At 40.5% G+C, this 21,181-nt stretch overlaps 1 protein-coding gene across 6 annotated transcripts in view; it reads right to left on the bottom strand.

Moving 5' to 3' along the window:
• spoon (A-kinase anchor protein spoonbill) overlaps positions 1–21,181 on the bottom strand; it is a 77,915-nt gene that overhangs the window by 44,790 nt on the left and 11,944 nt on the right. The window contains exon 1 of one of the 6 annotated variants that reach the window (XM_022063074.2): positions 20,571–20,918. The exons of 2 other annotated variants lie outside the window; for them this stretch is intronic. The gene's annotated coding sequence lies outside the window, so the exon portion shown is untranslated. Of the gene's footprint in view, positions 1–12,383; positions 12,405–12,536; positions 12,683–12,716; positions 12,805–20,570; positions 20,919–21,181 lie in introns of those variants that run through there. 3 more of the 6 variants (XM_087351446.1, XM_087351445.1, XM_087351447.1) reach the window with 3 other exon arrangements.

The following is a 21,181-nucleotide window of genomic DNA, read 5'->3' as shown; positions in this document are numbered from 1 at the left end:
GTTAACACTAAAAAAATTACTTTCTCCGTTAACAACAGTAAGCGAAGTATTTCTATACCATTTTTCCCCACTGTAATATATACTAATATATCTGCGTAGGCAAAGAGTTTATATCGATGTAGGATTTGAGATGTTCACGGCAGTGGGTCTTAAAGATGACTGTCTTCTGTTTGTAAAATTCGAAATAGCTAGACTAAATATGGTAAAAACTAATTAGGAGCACTGTCTATAAAGTTCAGACATTCTATGCTTAGACAGTATTAATCTAAGATCAACGTCTGTTTCACAGGAATTATTTCATTCTACGCCTTACATCAATTTTAAATTCAGCAACACTGATTCAATATCAGTACACAACACACTCCACAGAAAAAAAAACCATCATCACATCAAGTCTCATCTAGCTGTGCCACTGAAGTTCAAATAGTTTTATAAAATGAGGTAAAACTTTCGCGGTGACTGAAGTTGAAAGCTTCACGGGTACAAACCGCGTCGAGAACAATCTTTGTTCTCATCATGACTGTGTTAGTCGTCTGAACGAAGTGTTTCATTTCTGCAGGGCCACGACGGGACTTTTTTTTTTACCGGAAGCCACAATCCGAACTACCTCGCTGGCGTTCAGCTTATACTCCTCCACGCAATATTCCCTGACGACAAGCCCCATGTTCATCTTAAGCTAGGCCCCCAAACTAACCCATAAATCCCATCAACACCAAAGACCACAACCGAGTCGGACGCCAGCAGAGAACAGAGATTGTTCTCGAAACGTTGTTCGCCGTTCAGCCACCTGACACAGCTTGTAACCCGGGAGTCCTTCTTCAGTTTTATAAAAGCTTTAAACATTTTAACATATCAAATGCTTAAAATGTATTATGTTTTATGAAACATATCAGGTTCGGACAAAACCAAGAATGAACGTAAATCTTGGTTTTTAACATGACTACATTAACCACGTGGACACGTCGAACCTGAAGATGGCTGCATGCGCCGATAACATTTAGACAGTGGTAAACAGTGTGTGTTGAAGTGAAAAAAACAAGTATCAAGTATCTGAATAGTAACACACCGGGATGCTGCATTATAGACATGTAAGATAGTGGAAAAATAATTAATGTTGTATGTATGTAGTCAATATTTGTCTTTTGTAAGAACCAACCGAATAATCATCTTATAATTTGCACACGTGCCTGACGTATGTATGACTTTTATTAAAAACAACGCTATTTCTTGGAAAGGAAGTTTTCCGCTACGAAATGATTATCTCATGAGTCGTAGGAGATACGCCTGGAATCACCGTGTTAAAATGAGAAGTTTCCGCATCCCACTTCGTATTTTTATAGTCATAATATACCAGTACGTAAACCACTATTGGAATCTGTAAGCCATACCAGATATTACAATGTAAACTGTTTACAACGAAACGAAAATATTTTTATTCGAAACAAAAATATCCATAATCTATCTTTAGAAAGCCAATAATATCGTGGTTCTATTCTTGCGTAGTCATATCGAAGACTCCATTGGATGGGAATCTAGGTGGACTGCACGGCCAGCCCGGAAGGAAACTTACTCATTTTCTGTCAACTGTAAAGATGGAATTCATGTTACTAGAAGAATACTAACTTCTTCTAACTTCAGCTTCTTGTGTACCACTCACTGACAATCAGTCAGATGCACATCATGTGATAAACCAGTTTTAATAGTTTTGAATTGTGAAGACTTAGTGTGAGATTTTACGTCTTCAAACACTTTAAGTGGCTGGAACGTGCTGTTTGTGTGCGTGCGAGTTTTGGTGTCTAAGAAAAAAGTGAAGGCAATTGCGCAATTTTATACAATGACTTGGCGTCGGCTGAGACTGTCTACCAACTGACTAGCCAGTTACAGCCTTTCTTCAAGCAAGTAACGCTTTACCTACGGTAACGATGCTCATGGGAGAAATGAATGAGATTTTTTATGTACGAACCAACTTCCTTGAAGTATTCGTTACTGGCAATTAGAGCAAACCGGATGTTACGACTAATAAAGAGACCGGGCTTCTTACTGTCTTGACACAGCGCGTACGAAGTGCAGTATGGTTTCTTTTTTACTGAACAAAAACTGGCCATTGTAGTGTTGCGTAGGGTGGCCACATATTGCTGAATTTCGGATACACGTGTGAATTTAGAGTCCCGATGTTCCGGAAATGGGTTTCAGAGCGTTTAATTCCCCTAAATTTTACATTTCTCTGTTAACAGAATCGGGTGTTTGCGATTCATATAACTATTTCTTCTTTTTCACATAAATCTTAAAAGTTTGTTAACATTGTGAGTTTTCAGTAATTTTTACTTTACTGCTATTACTGCAGCAAAGTAATTTAATCGCTGTAATTTAAACGCTGGCCTTGTAATCCTGGGGTCTCGGGTTCGATTCCCGGCGGTGTCCGAATTTATAACTTGTGTTGGGCAAGGCCGTGGTCCAGGCAACACGGAGTTTTCCTCCGGGGGCTTCCCCGGTTTCTCCGTGGCATCCCAACAATTACTCCATTCACACTCACACAGAAGAAGGCAATGGCAAACCACTTCTGGATCATCTGCCAAGAACGTATATGAACAGGTCCCACTCCGAGAAAAGGATGGAAGGATCCTGTTCATATGGACCTGTCGTCAGACAGAACACTAAATAAATAAAATGTTTGTTAAATGTTCATTAACGTAACGCTGCGCTATGTTACCACTGTTTTCATGAAGGACTCTATTTAAGTTAAATTAATTAGTTAATTTGTTACTAACAATATTTTGTGACCACCAGCACTTTTCTTGCATGAGAGTCAGGCCTTTGCGTTGTGAGGAAGTTTTATTTAAACATCACTATAACAGCTTGCGAAGTTGCTCCACAGAGCTCAAGCAGTCGTTAACATAGCACTTTTTCAATAAATCCATTTAATATTGCGGAATCAGCTATAATATATCAACAGATAATTACATGCCATGAACTATAAAAACGATTAACCCAACATCTATGCTGACGAGGCTATACTGCTTAAAAAAGCAGCCATACTTTAAAGGCGTAAATACAGATACTGGAAATAAAACTTTATTCTGACCGCTCGAGCTACTGTTGCTGCTGAGAAGAGAATTTGCGAAATATACATCAAATTCACAAGAACCAAACTTTTCATTCACACAAATTCCAATGAGGTTTACCCCGAATCACAGGACGATTATACTGTGACATTGATCTAAAACAATGATGTAGGATTTGAGGTTTTCACGGCGGTGAGTCTGAAGATTGCTGTCTTCTGGGTTGTTACGCCGTATAGTCTGGTAGATGTCCCTGGTGATGTACGCGAGCATGGACCTCTGAAACGTTGGTGGACATCTACCAGACTACACGGCGCTACAACCCAGAAGACAGCATTCTACTGAAACAATGCTGTTAGTAACGCGGTGGCATTCCAAATCCGCAAACAGCAACAGCTATTTAATTTCGGGCTACAAACCCACGAGTTTAACACGAAATAAAACATGTACAAGCAATGCAACTGTCATACAGGGTACATTAACCCATCAACAGTACAGAAATATAATATGCAGGTCTGTTGAGAATGAATGATTTCTTTATTTTCATATGCGTAGTGTACTATCTAAAGTAACCAGTGTTTTTATAAAACTCATTTGCGTACATTAAGAATGACTTTGCAAACTTTTATCGAAAAATTATATCGTACGAATTTACATATTATTATAGTTATTTATGTTTACGCTTTACAATATTTATAACTACGAATACCTGACTGTCCATTTTGGCTTGGATCATGGGTAACTTGTTCACTGGATCCGAGGGGTAAGAATTGTCGATTTTAAATCGATGATCTTTCATTCTTGAATTTACATATAATGTCTCGTTAAGCGCAGTTTAAGGGTGCCTCATGGATGGTCTTCAGGTGACGGGTGGCAAAACAAAAGTCCATGGTCCAAGAATGCGACCAGGAAGCTGAATAGAGGAGGGCTTGTACTTCTACCGGTAACTTGACGACGGAAGCAGAACCAAGACAAACACAAATAACGCCTAGAACTTACAATATCCCGTCAGTTTCCAATACTTGTACGGAGCCTCAGGAAACCAAAATTTCATTTTGGATAGCTTGAACCTAGACCAACCGACTGCTAACCAACGTATGACACCCGGAACAATATAACAACGGTATAAAATGCTATCAATGCACTCCCAACTCCGAGTAAAGAAGTTTTATTTATCACTGGCATTACCTAAGAACAAATGAAGTTCAATAGCAAGAGATAGCCCTCCTCATTTTATCCGTCCTTACCGGTTTGTATAACCTTTACCTGTCTAGCTTACAGTATGCCTAGTGAATTTTAACCAGGGAAGAGGAAAAGTCGTGCAGAGAGCGAGCAATCACCTCGACTACATAGCAATACTCCCATCACCCAGCATACCATCGCCACAAGTCCTAGGGAAGAAATACTTCAAGGCTACTAGGTGTTTGACCACTGCAATCGCGAAATACCTTCACCGCAGGGATGTAAAAATTGTCTCTTTATGGGTCAACAACAGACTATATTTAAAAGGCAAATAAGTTTTCTGCTAAAATTATATTCTGAACCTTTGTATTCTGTGCGTTCACGACATTAACAAGCCCTAAGTTCCATCTTCCTAGCATCAACAAACAAAGAAGTTATAACGAGATTCAAGAGACCGAGGAAAAGTGCTCGTTATAACCGTTACTAGTTATATCAGATATTATACCTATATGTCACTTTTGCTGTTCCTCACTACTTTTATCAAACAAACGCACACAGATACACACTTATGGCAATAGGGATAAAACAACAACGGATAAATATAGCTTACGATTACACGATTAACAATTTATTCGATATATTTATGCACTACAAAATTAATTCACAAGAAAAATAATTCCATTATTAGTTTGCCATTTAGTTTCTCTCCCTAGGTCTTCTGAGAATCCATAACATGTCACGTGCACCAGCAGAGTAGGACATGCTCTATTCAAACGAGGCAGCAGTGTAGCGGAATCATTCTGCCCCCCCCCCCCCCCCATTGGTACATTTACCCTGATACCTGAGAGCACCCTTAGGCCCTCGGCACCCCTGCCACGCTTGGTCTGCGGGGAATTCCGCTACACAACTGGAGCGAGGACCATGCTCTTCGTGAGTGGAGTATAAAGGAGGTTCTGAGAACGGAAATCGAACCAAACACACTATTAATGTCGACTGTAAATATCAAGCAATGATAGATCTTAGCCACTGCCCGTTACAATGACGAAAAGATTTGTTTGTTACACCCGTGAAGCTATCAATACCGTGATCGCTTTAACCGTGAAATGTTGCACATAAAACACATAATTTTCAACCAACTCTTCTTTGTTTGCTCGCAATAGCCGAGATCTCGTTATAGCCGTGTTCATTATAAATGAGCTTGACCATAGTTTTAGTTACAGAACATAGTTTTATTTTAACGTCATGCTATCGAGGCGACTTGAGTCATGCGGAAACTGTCTCCGTGGCAGAACTCAAAGGGCTAACGCTGACAACACTCAGCAAATAGACGGACGTTAACCCATGTACAGCCCGAAATGATTTCGGTTAATTCCACCTCAAATTTACAAGACAACGAAGTGACTCGGTACCCACGTCAGCATTTTATCAGTGTGTCGTCTCCGAGAAACCATTTGTGAGTCTACACCTCATGTCCGAATAGTCGGAGACGACCATTTTGGTTGGGCAAAGGAAGGCAGCTACTGGGGAAACATGACCGTGGAGGTAGTGGGTTTATACGTCCATCAGCAGCAACTATGGCTACTTGCAATATACCAGGTTCGCGTTAAACAAGTGTTAATAGGTCAACTACTTTACTTTGTCTTTCCGATATCAAACAAAGGCAAGTTTCAGTTTAAAGACGACTGGTGATAGAGGAAGAATTTAGAAACTCAAGCTGATTCGTCCTTTTAAACACGTGCAGAAAATGTGTCACACTCCACAACTTCACGATACAAAGCCCTAACTTTGCGACAGCAGCTAATTAACGTGGTTCACAACTGTAGTATTTCATTTCATTGCCTAAACGTCGCAGCTAAATGGTTAGCACTCATATTTGGAACTGTTAAAGTCCCGGGTCTCGTCTAGAACAGCGTTCTCAACCTATGGTAAGCGAACTAAGTAAGAAAATCAAAAGATAATGAACATAAGTAAGTTTTCCCTGAACGCATTTGGTCAATGGTACATTTAATGTGTTACATTAGAATCAATGGTACGCCAGCGAAAAAGGGTGAGAACCCCTGGTCTAGAAGATTGGATATCCCCCAACGTAGGATTTGATGTTTTCACGGCGGTGAGTCTGAAGATTGTTGTCTTCTGGGTTGTTGCGCCGTGTGGTCTGGCAATGTCCACCACCGTTTCCGAGGTGATGCTGCCCCCGTCATCAGGGCGATGATCATCAGAAACGTTGATGGACATCTACCAGACCACCCAGCGCAACAACCCAGAAGACAGATACCTTCAACCCCCAACGTGTTTCGTGGTTCTCCTCCGTCCCTCCAAGCAAATTTCATAATAGTACCTTCAAATGGACCACAACCGCTTCCTCCTATATATTTTTTTCCCAGTTCAACATTCATCATATCATTACACGCTATACTACAAAGATCTGAGCTAATGACAACTCCATTAAAATAATAAATAATTTCAGCGATTCACTGTAAGTAAAGTCATGATACGACAATGTGTGGTATTAATATTGCTCAAAAGTCATAAATAATTTCGCGGCCACTAATTTGTAACTGCTTGGGTAAATAAGTAACGTAATTTCAGTCCTGGGTCCAGTGTAAGGAATTAGGTACGAGCGCGTACACAGAATTCATCACCCTCAGCAATTAAGAACATAGGTTAATAAAATGAGTACAATCCTCCCCGTCGCTTTCAACACGTAATCCCACTAATAATCGGGCACAAGTGCAGACAGACAACAGTGCATTCCACCTGGCTAACAATCTACTCCCTGAACCTACCTGCAATGAACTTTTTAGGTATCCATTTAATTGACAACATAAGAGATATGCAAAATTACTTTTCTGTAAACCACCATTATTTTTCACGATCTGCTCTATTCACCTGTAAACATACTTACAAAACAGAACTGTTTAAAAACATTATGTTCGAGTCACGTTAACAACATTCCATGCAAGACGGAAACATAAAGCACACTTAACATCTTGCTCGCTGTGGCAGTGTGATCATGTACTGTTCGAACCACGAATTTCGACTCCAAATCTTAGATTAATCTGGGATAAATAACTGCTCGCGTTTAAGTTATTCCAAAACAAAAGCTTAATCAGATTCGCCGTGCCTGTCCACTTGTAGGTGAACAGTTCCCAAACTGAAGTGGAGAATTTTATGGTGAAACAAGTCAATTAATTCATTTCCTATTTGCAACATTTAATACTATGAAGGAGTAGGCACTTCCTGCCACATCACGCAGTAAAGGTACTGTTAACAGAATTGGTGAATCTATAAAACAACTTGTGAAGATGGTCAACATGCATTATGTAGTGTGCTGAGGCATTTCCAAGCACTGCAAAAAATTCTCTACTTCTGCACGTTCTTTCATAGGGCCCATACATTAATTTAAACTTAGAAACAGTAAAACTGTCATTCCACTATGCAAGTAAATCCTATAATATAAAGCAATTTGTTTTCTGGACATTATCCATCGTCCAAGATTAAATAAAATCAATAAAAAACCACGAGGTATGATTTGAGGTTTTCACAGCGGTGAGTACGAAGATTTCTGTCTTCTGGGTTGTTGCGCTGTGTAGTATGGTCGATGTTAACCAACGTTTCAGAGGTCATACTGCTTCCGTCATCAGGGCGATGATAGTCTGGTCGATGTTAACCAACGTTTCAGAGGTCATACTGCCTCCGTCATCAGAGTATGAAGATTTCTGTCTTCTGGGTTGTTGCGCTGTGTAGTATGGTAGACGTTGGTAAATATCTATCATACTACACTGCGCAACAACCCAGAAGACAGGAATCTTCAAAATTCACGACGTTTCGAAGATGGGAGTCTACTCCGTCTTCAGGTAAAACCTATTGTGTTGGGCCCAATCGATAGAGCTAATCCCTATCTCCAGACTTCAGACTTGAGCTCCTATAATATAGCCTATCAAGCAAACCCTAAGTGCAAACACCCTGAAAAGGCACATGGACTGAGGAGACAAACATAAAATATCTTTCGGTGGATGTGGGTAGACGTAGAAGCGAAATTATTCCTAAAACACAAAGCTACGCAGTCCGGGACCAATCTTTGTTGTGCAAAATGGTTCACGTTCCAAACGTAACAGTGGATTAACTAATAGATTTCAATACGACCCATCAAATTCGAGATAATAAATCGACTGCTTTTTTTCACGACTGTCATTACTTCGCCTAGAGTTTCAAACACCTGCTACTGTACACGCACAGAAAATTGTGTACCTGAATATCCTGGCTGGTATCAGGTGTTCTGCGATTATTTTCAGTCACTCACGAAAGATATCCTGTAATTACTGCCACTAAAAGCAGCTGTGTCATATCGTTTACCTTACACGAAGATTCAAATGTTTCTAGCAGAACAATGGCCTGACCTCGAAGCTTGATAAACTATTTTGTACAAACAAAATTTCTTGAATTATTTATTTGTATTTCCTACACGAAACATGGTTACATAAATGATATCCATAAGCAAGGACGTCCACCAGGACAACTTCCAAAACATCGAACTTACTTCGATTAGCTAGTTTTTAAAACACTGTACGACCATAAACAACAAACAAATCATAAAATCCCCTTCACCTCTCCGTGGCGGTCGGGGTATGAAGAGCATTCAATCATATTAGACCGAATTTTGAAAGAACCCGTCGTATACCCGTTTACTCTCAACTGTAAGGATACATTCAAAGAGCGGCTTTAGGCCAAGTTAAAATCAGCCAGCGAACATAAACATAATTAATACGATTTAGTTCTGCGTGTTAATAAAACTCTGCTAATGAAACCTTAGCCGGCCACGTCTTCAGTAGGGATAAGGAAATTAAAAGGTGCTAACAATAAAATCTTCTCGGGCAATCAGCCACGTCATGTGACTCACATCAGAACCCTGATTATGGGGACAGAGTTGGTTACCGAAACGTCGGTTTACTACGGTAACCAGTTAACGCGGCTAATTGCCCGAGAAGATGTTATTGATTGTATTCGCCGCGAAAGTCTCAAATCCTATAAAAGGTACTACTTCACAAGGAAGATATAGAACGAAACTCGATGTCCTATGCTCTGGCATATTTACTTCCAGAGGCGCTAATAGAGCTGCAGGTTCTAATTTAATAATCATAACTTCGTCATAACTTGTTACAGTTTTCACAGAACCTGAAGGTGTCACAATCTTGCAAGTTTTGCACCGTCGCAATATTTATAATTTTAGCAAACATGTTTATGTATGTTTAGACTTCGACCTATATCGATACCAAATTATATCCATAATGTTCATTAATCGTCGCTATCAAACGGAAAGCTAAATAGGGCTACATATTTCCCATGACAGTTATTATACACTAAAGACAACCTGGCCAGAACTTTTAATATTTTTCAAAGATTTATAACAAATTTTCTTGACCATATAAAACGTGTGAAAGTGGGGTAACCTTCAACGGATGACGTTTTATTTAAAAACTCCATGAAAATACTTTAACTGATCCAAAAGTTTATGGACACACACACGGGCATGATACATACGCCTACACTTCTTTGGAGTTGGCATCTTAAATGCGTAATTTGATGTTTTGTACATCTCACTTGTCTCAGTACAAATCTACTGTCTCTAAGCTAATCGCATTACAGGTATCAGTTTACCGAACCAGAAATCCTCCCTTCTTGTATTTCGTTAACATTCACCACCCAAAAAATAAATTACATAAAAGCCGCAATCTTAATCAGGTACTTATTTTATATCATGTGCTAATTCCTTTAATAAAGAGCCAGTTTTTTAGAAATTCGACAAAATCAATTAGGCGTCAGATTATGTGTTACAGTTCACCGGTACATATCGTAAGTTAATTTAATTCTTACGACAACTTTTAGTATAGACCCTAATGCCAGAATTTAAAACAGTTCGGTAGCTTCGGATATAAAACCTAATGGATGGACACGACCTCACCATTACGAACTTACTTCATAGCCAACCACTCTGAACGAAGAACGAATATCTACATAAAATGAAAGAATGTCTACCGTAGAAGATTATGCACATTTGGTAAAACGCGTTTAAACATGCTGACGAATCACACTCTGCCTAGCACTGATCCGCAAATGCAGACATCCGCCCTTGTTGAAATGTGCACGCGTTGGTATATTACGTCCAAGTAAACCTAACATAGTAGCAAATTAGATACCATAGGTGATGAAAGGAACATGCTACTGTAATACGAAGCATTTTTCTATTTCCGTGTCCTAAATGTTATTTTTCCAAAATTCTGCGGCGATAATCGCCTTGTCGTTAGCTAGCATCAAATCCTGTTGCGTACAGACTTCGCCCGTCTTTGGACACATGAGTAGATGCCCTGGGCTCTGAGTCCGTCCGCAGTAGCACCGGTCTTCATCACTGATGTAGCAGCATTTAAGCAAGTTAGATCTGCACTTTGCCACTCTGTCCTGAGACGGTTCAGGAATCTCCATGAAGCATGTGGTAATTGGAGCCCTGAGGCGGGTTCTTCTCTGGGCTCGAGGACCGTATTAGCAGGCATTGTATCCTTCCAGGGTAAGACTCGACGGGCCCCGGGCTGTGCCTCCAGTGGTATGGTTCTCTTTATGAAACTATTTCTGGATCTCAGTCGAGTAGGAACTTTACTGTGGTTGTGTAGAGGATTCAAACACTGTGACAGTAATCCTTGTATAACAAACAAATGCTCAAGAATTCCGCTGTTATCTCAGCCTATCCAAGTATAAGTACTGGACCATAAAACTGAATGATTACGCCATTCCCGTCCTCAAATACATTTACGTTCAGCAAGAACCAAATCTTTGTTTTCGATATTTGTTTCTGCATTTTCTCAACTAACAGCACACATGAGCTCAAAGCACTTCCATGTTACCAAAATTTACCGGAACGCGTACAGAGACTTTTGATGGTCAGCCATTCTTGAATTTCAGTACAGGGGCGAATCTGGTTGGTTACTCGCGTTGCAGAGCTGAGAGAGTTGGTACGAAACACAGCCTTTGCAATGGAAGTTCAAGTTCCGTCTCTAGAGGACGTCGGCCATGAGGTTGATTCATGCAGAATGAAAACATCGTGTTTTCTGCTTTGAATATGTGCCATCTGGAAGGCATTCAGACAAAATATACACAACACGGGGATTGGAAAACTGCCGACTGAAAATTATCCACCCCGCGAACAAAAGAGCAGCACGATTGGGTAGGCCGATCTATCGTTCGATAGATATCGCAATGCACAAATCTAGGCATAAATAACAATACGTAATATATAATACAAAATACATCCTTTCAATATCGATGTAACTGGTTGGTGATAACGGCAAATGTCCAAGTTAGTTGGATCCCTTCCAGGGAGTGCGAATTCTATAATTTTCTTACAACACGTGAATAAGGGACACACATTGCTACTTTTTTTCGGAGTCTCAGCCATTTCTCCTGCCATCAACTCCCATTCAAATACCGTGTAATGCAGTACTTCAATGCGAACAATGCACAAGTTACGTAGGCCAATATCAGATCAGTATTGTGACAAGCAAATTTCGCACTTTGTCGAGCTTAGTTGAATCCGAAAAAAGCCAGACCTATTTGGTAATGGACTGCAGACTCTTCCGAGATGAAACTTTACAGCATGGGGGAAATTCTTAAGTCTTGGCAGAGGCTGAATATTTTATTCTAGCTTCTGCGTCCAGACCGGCTTTGGAAACCACCCAGTCTCCTGTTCAATCGGTACCGGGTTCCTTTCCCGGGGGCAAAGCAAGGCCGTGGCGTGCTGCTGACCACTCACCCCTATCCAGTGCCGAGATTGAAAATGAGTAGGTGCTATACCTAACTACTCACCCCTAGCTCCAACACCGGCATGTAACGGGTTGGTAAAAATATTGATATATAGCACTTGGTCCTCGCCTGGTAAAAATTAGCAGCACATGTCATTAGTTATGTTTTAGGAGATATTAACTGCAATTTTATACACTCGGTCAACGGCTAACCGAGATTTCTACAAGAAACGAAACCCTGACGAATAACAAGAAACCGGTGGTTTTCTACACTGTCATTCTATGACGGTATGACCTTGGAACCAAACGTGGGAGGAAGGCATTATTCACCAACTCTCAGAGCCCAACTTACAGCAGTAGACAGAGACGTTTTGAATTGAATATCCAACCAGCAACAACAATTTCTATAGCAAGGAGATCCCTTTCTTTAGTTAAAATTTCTGAATACGGTGTTTGTGCTCTATGCATCAGGGACTTCGCCGAATGTTCTTCAAACGTCACATACCTGCAACCTTAACGTAACAAAGCACTTTAACTGAATAGAAACTGGAACACTGCAGTCACCCATTTCCTGGGTTTTAAAAACCTTTGAAAATCTTTTTAAGGTACACACACTTTAACTTAGTGGCAAGAGCTGCCCACGTCACACCTGAAACTAACATTTCGATACATTCGGACAACAGACCTGATAAGAGCACTTATTTAACTTCGGAAAGACAGAAAAAATGTCTATTCACGTAATAATCAGAATCAGTTCGTACACGCACGCTTCTCTGACCAAATCGAGGCCGTTGTATCTTCGCTGTATACAAAACGATGGGTTGCGGCCAAAAAACCACGTGTTCTGCTACGTATTGCCCCGAACGACTTTAAATATAGTACGGTATAATTAGGTTACGCTTAAAGTAACACAGAAAAGACATTCGAGAGAAACACATCTTTGAACATTTACATGGCTGATCTAATGTAATATCAATTGTAGTCATTAGGGAACATAATATAAGCTACTACAGGAAATGTCACATAAAAGGCTTTACAATTCTAGTCTGCTTTCATTATTTTAAAATACACTCTCTGCAACAGAATTACAATTTTCCAACTTCCAAACCGGAAGTGACGTAAGCATACGGATTTTCCCTACTTTACATTAATATTTTGTTTATTTATGCCACATATCTGGTATGCGAAGACACGAATATGTATGTCTGATCTGAAGAAAAATGACATGTTAGTAGTTCCACGACAAAGCTACGGTAAAGACTACTTCGTTTCGCTGGTACACAAGCTGGTAAGGTGGAACATTAACGTTTATATGAAAATAAAATATGCAAGTTTAATAGATATTGGCATGTTTTATGAATATGTTGCATTGACACAAATATCTATTTAAAATGTGAAGTTCTATACATACAAACCAACTAAAAAAAAATTCCAAATTTCCGTGTGAAACTCACCCAACAGCAATGGTTACCGAAATAAGTAGATTATGGTATTCGAAAGGGAATGTGTGCATGGAAAGGATGCATTTCTGTTATTCTTCTGTGAGTTGTTGTTCAATGGCATTCTTGTTCACAAGTTTCGTCAGCGAATTCTACCGCAGACGATTTATTTGGGAAAAAAGTTTTGGATAGTTTTTATTTCTTAGAAATGCCAATTTCTTAACAGATCATTAATTAGTATGTTGGCCACTGAAAGTGTCGTTTTCAAGACCTGGCAACTTTAATGGTATGTCCACAATCCTCCGACCTTCAAGCATGGATGTCGGCATGGACTCGGGATCCTGGACATCATAAGGGTAAATATACCAGATTTTCAAAACAGCCCTTTAAAGGGCTAACATACTAATTCATGTTTAGTATACGTAATTAATTTCCTTCAAAAAACAATATTTTTTAAAAAATAAAACTACCTCTCATCAATTACAATTAATCATGCGAGATGTTAACTAAGCAAAGACACCAACATATCTACGAGGTGCGATCGGAAAGTTTCAAGACTGTGTCAATAGCGGGCGAACCGGATGTAGTACGAGCTTCTGCCGATAGGGGGTGCGGCCTACATTCATAGTGAATCAGTGTGCCAGCCGGCATCATCGAATTAGCATTTGTTTCTTAGTTACTGGCATTTTGGTAGTGCATTACACCGACCCTTCTGCGATTTCGGAATGGCGTGTGTATCAAATTTTGCCAAAGACTCGCCAAAACGGCTACGGAAACCTATGAAATGCTAAAGCAAGCATTTGGGGAGTCCGCAATGGGTCGTGCACAAACTTTTGTGTGGCATTCACGTTTTAAAAATGGCCGAACATCTGTCGATAATGACGAGCGTTCTGGACGACCATCTTCGAGCACAACGCCCAAAAATGTTACTAAGATTCGGCAGGCCATTCACGAAGATCGACGTCGTACCATCAACGACTTGTGCGTCATTGTTGGGATAGGCTATGGGACCTGTCAGCTGATTCTAAAGGGAGAACTCCACATGCGACGCATCATGACAACGCGCCAGCGCACACCGCCCTCAAAGTTCGGCAGTTTTTGGCCTCAAACACCATGGCCGTCATCCCGCACCCTCCTTATTCGCCGGATTTAGCTCCGTGTGACTTCTTCCTCTTCCCAAAGATGAAAATTCAGCTAAAGGGAAGGAGATTTGAGACGATAGAAGAGATTCAGGCAGAATCGCAGATGGTGCTTGACAGGCTGACAAAGAAAGATTTCCAGGGATGCTTCCAGGCTTGGCAGCGGCGCTGGGATCGTTGTGTTCACTCCCAGGGGAACTACTTCGAGAGTGATGGATGAATTTAATACCTGAGATAAGTGTACGGGTTTTTATACACGCAGTCTTGAAACTTTCCGATCGCACCTCGTAAATACTTTAAAGCAAAGCGAAAATTGATGACTTTTAATTAGCCTTTATAAATAATAAAACAATAGCCCATTTCTAATTTGTAGAAATGTTTATAATTTATCTTTGCACATTTACACAATTTACACGATTGGTTATTACCACTTTTAACAAACTGAAAGTTAAATGTACATTTTCGTACAGCCGCCATGATGGAAAAGTGTTACCTAAAACAATGCATATTTTTCAGGAACTACAGCTTATTAAGTGGCGCTAATGTTGTTCCCACCACTGATTGTAGGAAATTGATTTAGTGTCCTCCAACGGCATACTTAAATACGAAATTTCGTGAAACTTGGTCAACTGCCTTAAAACTTGAAAAGACGGACAAAAACACGCAATCGTGATCAGAAGCCTGCCTTCATCCTCAAGGTAAAAAACTTTGCATAAATGGCGCCTGCCTCAAACAGCAACTCCAAACTGAAAAATATCAGCTCTTTATAAAGTAAAACAAATAATATTTTACACATAAACAGCTAATGCCGACAAGATAGTACCTTATTTTCGATAAAGGCCTCTTTCTGTTACGCTGCCATTATACAAGAAATGTAAAACATTTTAAAATGGCCACAAACACCTACAATAAATTATGCAGAAGTAATTACACGTTCCACAAGTTAAATTGCTACCCACGACCTTGTGATTGGGGAAATACCGGTGAAAAAAACAGCATTCACGAAACCACGTGAATCATCGACGCATGAATTGCTGGTACTAGTAAGAGAAATTATGTAACTGCATTGTAAATCACCAGCTCACACTGCGCCTAATCGAAACTAGTAACTGGCTTCTAATTGTCCTCTGTACATTGTCCGAGTCTTCGACAATTATTTTGTTTGCTTATTACGACAACTCGTGCCATCGACAATACATAATAACAGAAACAAAGAGCAATGCAAAGACGAGTGTGTATGATACATTATCGCTAACAGCACTGTACCAACTACAAGGTTATGCAGTGTCAGATTAAAATATTGTACATGGTGAATTACAATGAGATCATCTGGCGTCTGTGCCGCTGCAACCAATGCACTGATTGCACACAGCGGAAAGGACGCGTCGTGCCGCCGGCACAGCAGCCGAATAACCCCGCTGTAAACACATAGGGAGGAAGCAGTAGAGCATAAACCAAGCAATTATTCCGACAGAAAAAGAACGAAAACCATCAGCCAGAGCCAAATTCCCAATTCCAGGAGATACATCCCAAACACAGTTTGGCTACTGCTCTGACAATTTCGGTATTTTTGCACGGATGAGTGGGTTGACAAAGGACACACAAATCGGCGATAAAACTGAGACTCAAAAAATCGTTAACTCATTACGGAAACAAGTTCTACACAGAATCGAGTTACATTTCACAACAAAATATATAACAATCGCACCATAGTGGCTACTCCATATTTTGCATATTTAATCTCCCCAAGTAAACAATATCGCGGTAGTATGAATGTCTGAAGCGATAACGACACTAGCGCTACTTAATAAGGGATTTTTAAATATGTGATAATATTTTAAAACACGCAACGCTGCTACGTTCATAATTTCTTTTCTGAAATGTAAAATAATACGGTGACTAACGAACTTTGGGCCAAAGTCCATTTATCTTTCAGTTTGAAATCAATGACGACATTACATTACAGCCAGACATGTTACATTTGTAAACAAATTCTGTGCTGATCTTACATTTGTATGGTAAAAATTACAGGACGAAGCTTTGGGGTTACGTGACATTACAGGCACTGGTTATTTATTCCAGAACGTCCATTAGAAATTAGGGACTAGCGTATCACTACGTGTGAAACTGATAAGTTGGTCACCTGCTATTCTCTCTACAGTCCTACACACGGAAGCCATTGCAAGAGACGTCGCCTTCATGAGTCATTTCCAGAACTACTCAGTATCCGCCACCAAGCTGCTGAACGCTGGAACTTACTCTCATTACAATCTTCATTATGAGGCACTTTAAGTACAGTAGATTCCAGTTAATTCGGACACATCGGGACTAGAACACTTTGGCCCAATTATGCAAAGTTCCACGTAAAGATTTAAAAAGGTTTGTTCTTTAAGAGTAGTCCCAAGTAAACGACTGCCCCGATTAACCGATGCCCCAATCAACCGGAATCTACTGTATATGAAAACTTTGTGATGATCACCTTGTGAACCAGAATGAAAAATAAGGAAAAGTGCACGACGAGAAACTTCACAAGCCGCATTCTTCTCTGTGCTATGAATGCAGTTAAATCAAGGAGGCTTCAACGAGTTAAATGTTAATTTAGAATCGTTCTGATTCATCACATACAGAACAATAACTTCACCTTATTCGACGCAATGACAGGAACCACTTACAAAAACATGAAGCATAAGGAAAGACTAAACATTACAAAAAGTTCCGGGAAGAACTTTCAGCTATGTTCAGAGCCATCTCCGCTATGTTTTCATTACACGTTCACCAATGTAGCAGTCCCCACCACAGAAGTATGTGGCGGCTAGACGCCGCGATAAGGGATGACATTCATTCGAAAATCTGTTCGAATTACATCCGCACCAATCATCTGACAAGTTTCTCGTCGGTTTTCCCACCTTCTTCCGTAAGAGTAAGGGACATTTATCTTCAAATAGGCCACGACAGTTCGTCCACAATCATACCACCACACCCGTTGGACGCTGTAGCTAATGAATCGTAAAACCAAGCCAACTACAAGCATACGCACAACCGTCATGACGCTGAAGGTGGTTTCTTGAGACATTACACAACTTCATAAATTTATTTACATTTATGAAACGACGCTTTTTCATAAGCTCAGACTATACGAGGTGCGATCGGAAAGTTTCAAGACTGCGCGTATAAAATTAAAAAAAAAACCGTACACTTATCTCAGGTATTAAATTCATCCATCACCCTCGAAGTAGTTCCCCTGGGAGTGAACACAACGATCCCAGCGCCGCTGCCAAGCCTGGAAGCATCCCTGGAAATCTTTTTTGTCAGCCTGTCAAGCACCATCTGCGATTCTGCCTGAATCTCTTCTATCGTCTCAAATATCCTTCCCTTTAGCTGAATTTTCATCTTTGGGAAGAGCAAGAAGTCACACGGAGCTTAGAAAGGAAGTTGGGGTCGGTTCTTGCAAGATCTTTGAGCTCCTGACAAACGAGAAGTCGAATCTGCTTCTGGTCCTCAGACAGGATGCGTCGCATGTGGAGTTCTTCCTTTAGAATCAGCTGACAGGTCCCATAGCCTATCCCAACAATGTCGCACAAGTCGTTGATGGTACGACGTCGATCTTCGTGAATGGCCTGCCGAATCTTCGGGCGTTGTGCTCGAAGATGGTCGTCCAGAACGCTCGTCATCATCGACAGAGGTTCGGCCATTTTTAAAAAGTGAATGCCACACAAAAGTTTGTGCACGACCCATTGCGGACTCCCCATATGCTTGCTTTAGCATTTCATAGGTTTCCGTAGCCGTTTTGGCGAGTCTTTGGCAAAATTTGATGCACATGCCATTCCGAAATCGCAGGAGGGTCGGTGTAATGCACTACCAAGACGCCCGTAACTAAGAAACAAATGCTAATTCGATGATGCCGGTTGGCACACTGATTCACTAGGAATGTAGGCCGCACCCCCTAGCGGCAGAAGCTCGTACTACATCCGGTTCGCCCTCTATTGACAAAGTCTTGAAACTTTCCGATCGCACCTCGTACAGCGTCGAATGAGAGGATAGAGAACAATGAATTTGAAAGGACGTGGAAGGAAGCGGTCGTGGCCTAATTTAAGACACTACACCCCAGGATTTGAATTGAGGTACTGAGGAAAACCACGAATTACTCCAGTAATGATAGCCGATGTCCGGGCCGAGATTTGAGAACCTGGTATCTCCCGAATACGAAGTGAACTTAACCACGACGTTCGGTGACTCTCATAAAAGGATTTTAATCTTTATATCCGCGTGTTTCTACACAGCAGACAGCAGCAAGCGGCCAGTCAAATTACATGTTAAACAGGATGTTAACAAACTATGGTATGAAGATACGACCTGAACTAAAAGTCTTCGGTATAACGTTGATGAACCAAGAGTTTCATAATACACCATTTGGCGTTATCACAGGCTGACTAATAAAAGTCCATATTACAGACGTTTATGTGTCCTGAAAGAAACTTCCACAGTCCATCAAATTGTGAATACAAAAACAAGAAATGCGTGTACAGTAGAGTCCCGGCCAGAAAATCGAAAATGCTCGAATACGAAATGAAAAAGACGAAGGTGAACATGAACTCAATTTATAACTCGAGTGCCGCTATTATTAAATTGCGAAGAAAATACAACATGGCATCAAATGAAAAAAAAATCTCACAAACAAAATAGTTGTCGACATTTTGTATATAAAAGTTGTTTTTATAAATTAATAACGGGTATTTGGTTTTGAGCCTCCTTCCTTTTCTTTGTGGCAAGGTCACGCCAGCGCCTGTACAAGAAGTACGTCTGTCCCTGTAGCCCCCACATTTCTTCTACGAAAGCAAGTGCGGTCTCAATAGAATTAAATCCCCCAGGACACAGCACGTCGGATAGAAAGGGACGTCGGAGGTATACGAAGGTCGGATAATCGGAGGTCTCCTTACTCTGTTTCTTTGGTTTACCTTGTACATGTTCTTTTATCTGAGATCGGAACTGGTAAAGTTTTTCGATAAATGCCTGTGGAGAGTAAACTACAATGTTTTAAAACGCTTCCATAAAATTACACCACGTATCGGGCCAGCCGGTTCTAGAGAGGCGCTTTCGGAATTGTTAAAAGTACAATAACTAAAACTACATAAAATTTTATTTTCCTCTTAAGGAGCCTGGCTAATCAGTCTCTTCCAGGGCCTCACGATTGGTTCCGCCGCCACTGCAAATGTATCTGCTGCAGAAAGCAATACGAACCGACCAACTCGGCTTAAAATACAGTGCGATAAATTTACTGAGTTTGTTTTCAAAGATTACAGCAGTTATACAAATGACCACTTAATATGGCGAAATGCTATGTAAAGTTACATGCTCCACACAACAGCACAAATCCAGTCTAATTACTGATTGAGCAATCCTTTTACTAACTGGGGACAAACTGGTGTCGGTCATTTCCGAATATCCATATATTATTATCATTACTGCGATGACGCTGGTGATTTTGGTAGCGGGGCTTTCATCACGATCCACGAAGATAATTGTAACTTAATTTGGTGTGAATGGAACCGGCATCAAAAAATAGCACGGAAAATATGTTTTTAAAATCTGAATGACGTATTTATAAAAGATGGCCTGTGTGAATTAAAGATGTCCATAGTTCACATGAAATGCGGGTAAGCAAACATTACGATAAGCCTTTTCTGTTGAGTTTCAAACGGTCCCTGCACAAGACCAAAGTTCAACATTGTAAGGCAAGTACTTATGTACACAGCTGGTTTATTGGGAAGCCACGTGGTAACTTTATTCTGGAAATATACAATATGAGCGCGAATTAAAAATTAATTCACGTGGTAAACACAAAGATTCCATATGGCTCGATCAGAACCTCGGAAGAAACACGCTCTCAAACAAAACGTCCGCATATATTCTTTACAATATGTCCCCAACTACATAAGTAAAAACTAAAAAAAATGTACTCACCTCTCCATTTCAAAATACTGACAGAAAAAACAGCCGAAAGTTAGAACGACCAGCACTGAGTTAATAAAAAAATCTAAATAGTTAAAAGTTCACACGAAACACATGATCTAGTACTGGAATGATCGATAAAAGTCCTCAGATTGCTGCTGGCACATGCAGGTGATGATCTGTGGTCAAATATGGGGCCTATACGCGATCCAGATGTTCCCTATCTCCAGCCAGTAACAACAGCCACTCTCAGGGACATCCAATGGAACACTAAGCGAGACAGATCCGCTGCTGGTAACAACGACCACGTGGCTTGTCCTGGCGAACGACCGCTAGCAGTAGCATTTACTGAACACGACTCGCAGAAAACAACTGGACGCATGCGTCACATTCCAAACTACAACCCACTGATTCAACTACTTCCGACAGTTCTACCAACGTCATATAATCTCAGAACTATACGACAGGCATGTGGCGAACCAAATAATTACTTTTTTCTTTGTCAACGCTGGAATTCACGTTCGTCACAGGCTTACACAATGCGGAATTACATAAATGACGTACCATTTATTAAAAGCAGAGAATGTGGTAATAAGAATCTCGAATAATAATCTTAACTGAAA

The sequence above is a fragment of the Zootermopsis nevadensis genome, unplaced genomic scaffold, assembly GCF_977971745.1.
Source record: "Zootermopsis nevadensis isolate Lab colony 2312 unplaced genomic scaffold, Znev_1.0 Znev_ptg000019l, whole genome shotgun sequence".
Taxonomy (NCBI): Eukaryota; Metazoa; Arthropoda; class Insecta; order Blattodea; family Termopsidae; genus Zootermopsis; species Zootermopsis nevadensis.
The sequence above is the reverse complement of the archived record's forward strand: the minus strand, read 5'-3'. Positions and strand labels throughout refer to the sequence as shown.